The following is a 2,649-nucleotide window of genomic DNA, read 5'->3' on the forward strand; positions in this document are numbered from 1 at the left end:
CTATGCACGAGTACACCCGAAACGTCTGTTGTAGCTTTAGCGTCATCATTTGACTTTTTAATTTTTATTTAAGAACACTGTTAATTTTCGATTGTGTAGTACTGGTACGTGCTTAACATTTAAAACATCCATTCTTCTTGATCCAGGTTATTGTTTACAATTCATTTGATTTTATTGGGTAATGCTAATTACTTATTTGCAAGATGTATTTAAGTTTAATAATGAGTGTTCTTTTCTTGTGTACTGTAAAAATATTACAATACTCAAATAGCTTATTGTGATTTTCGTTACACCAAACTAGTCAATATGATCATCACAGACGTCAATATGATCATCACAGATGTCAATGTGATCATCACAGACGTCAATATGATCATCACAGGCCATCTAACACATTACATTCAGAAATATGGAATATTTAATATGACTATTTTGTTTTCAATGCAGTTGAATTGTTGATTGAATTGTTCATTTGACTCTTTGTCATTATGATACTGCATTTGCTGTTCCTCCTCGGATATTAATAATTGAAAAAGTACATGATTATTTGACCATTTTAAAATGATTTTGTTTTGATGAGATAAAACATAGTTTATAAAGAATGAATATAGTTTTGTCATTTCTAAAATTCAGAAGTGCATTCGATTTATATGTCGGATAATCTCATCCGAATATGGGCCAGGATCTTGGAGTTATCCATATGGTGGAATTGACGAACTGGTCTTGTTCCCGTTGCAGGTTGGTCAACACTAGGCACAGCTGCGTTCTTTCGCTTTGATTTGACACGTTGTTGTTCAATCAAATCAATACCTATTTCTGCAATATATATACACATACGAATATGCATATATACACGTAAACTCGTACACACACATACAGTTTATTGTGGTTTATTTTAAGCCCTTAGGAAAATTAAAATGCTACAGAGAGAGAGAGAGAGAGAGAGAGAGAGAGAGGGAGAGAGGGAGAGAGGGGGGGGGGGAGGGCAGACAGACGGAGAGAGACAGAACAATGGAAAGCAATATAAACAGGATTTGGAACAGAATTTAGTATTAACAGATGTTACTGGTATGTTTAATTTATTGGTAGTTTCATCAAAATAAACATCCTTAATATCGCATCCAACATTTTCTCTACATACATCAAATGTTCTAGTTCGAAATTTAGATGTTAAAATGTCACTGGATGGTATCAAAATTGATACTTTCTCTTTCGGGTGAATCTCCAATATGTGTCTGACAGCTGACGTAACATTTTCCAATTGTTTTCGACAATATTTGCATCTTGATGTTAAATTCTGAAACAAATAAGACAGAAATCATGAGTCAAAAATCGTAAACACTCCGTAATTCGACTTTAAAAATCAACAACTGTTCGTATCCAGACAGTAAACGTTCCGTTGCATTTTCAATAATTTTATTAATCTAATTTAGTCATAAATACTATATTTCTGATATAAATGCGGCTTCTGTCGAGAGTTATGATATATGTATTCTACTTTAGTTATAAAATTTAAACAATTAATAATCAGGAAACTGTATTAAATAATATTAATATAATATAAGCACATTTCCTGTAAATATACATCCAAATCTGTATAATACTACAGAACTACTATGTGTTTGTTTCTATACTTCAATGTAAATAGAGGTTTTACCTCTGTTTTTGTTGACTGTTCCATAGCAAGAGCCACAGCCAGTGTTCATTGTACTAAAATCAGTAAAATGTAAAAGGTTAGTATCAAAAATAAGCAACACGCCGTAACAAAAATCGTCAACAGTTCACTCTCGCTGTACATAACCGAGTACCGATACAGTGTTATAGAACGAGCTACTCTCGACCCACTAACGAGCTACTCTCGACCCACTAACGAGCTATTCTCGATTCAAAACCTATACTAGCTCGCACATTTACCTTTCGACCGACCGTTCAAAACTGCGCCAAATTTCCTCAACAAAAATGCGCACCTTTTCTCTTTGGCATTAACAGCTCCATTCAAATTCCATAGCACCACCACCACCCCTCCCGCCTGCTACCGATTCAATCGGGCTGCTGGTGCTCCCTTGCACCTGCCAGCGTAGGCAGTCCCTCCTTGCCCCCCCCCCCCCCCCCACACACACACACACCTTTCCTGTCATGGACGAAGGAGCCGGCCAAGGCCGGCTCTTGTGCCCACGACAGGCGTGCGCTACAACAGCTTGTTCTGAATGTGCACGTAAAACCCTATGACCTGACCTGACAGTGTTATAGTTCAGACAGCAATGACGGTTGCTGCTGGAAGTGAAGTCGGTGTATCAGAAAGAGCAGATGATGCTGAGGTCTTTATCCTCTTGCTAATGTTTCATCATTACATGGATCGGCAGCCGACCAGTCACTCGCTGATGGAGTGACCAGTCCACGGCGGAACTGTTAGCGACATACAGAACACTGTCAGAAAAGAGCTAGCAGAACATGTTACAAGGAAGTACACTGTTAAATTGTATGCACGCCATGGATGTGATAGGTTAAATGTTATTTTGGTGTTGAACCGTTAATGATAACAGACGATTCATTAATGAATGACAATTCCATAATCAAACGAATTCGGTAAACACGCCGTAACAGCGTTGGAAAAACGCCGTAACCTATAAATAGAAATCGTCAAAATTC

At 37.4% G+C, this 2,649-nt stretch overlaps 1 long non-coding RNA gene across 1 annotated transcript; it reads right to left on the reverse strand.

The window, feature by feature from the left end:
* Positions 1-1,080: 1,080 nt before the first annotated feature.
* LOC121371932 lies at positions 1,081-1,975 on the reverse strand. The gene is made up of 3 exons (XR_005957852.1): positions 1,915-1,975; positions 1,658-1,710; positions 1,081-1,297 (listed from the first exon to the last, which is right to left on the reverse strand). It is a non-coding gene; the product is annotated as an uncharacterized LOC121371932 (long non-coding RNA).
* Positions 1,976-2,649: the final 674 nt, after the last annotated feature.

Source organism: Gigantopelta aegis, chromosome 4 (assembly GCF_016097555.1).
Source record: "Gigantopelta aegis isolate Gae_Host chromosome 4, Gae_host_genome, whole genome shotgun sequence".
NCBI lineage: Eukaryota > Metazoa > Mollusca > Gastropoda > Neomphalida > Peltospiridae > Gigantopelta > Gigantopelta aegis.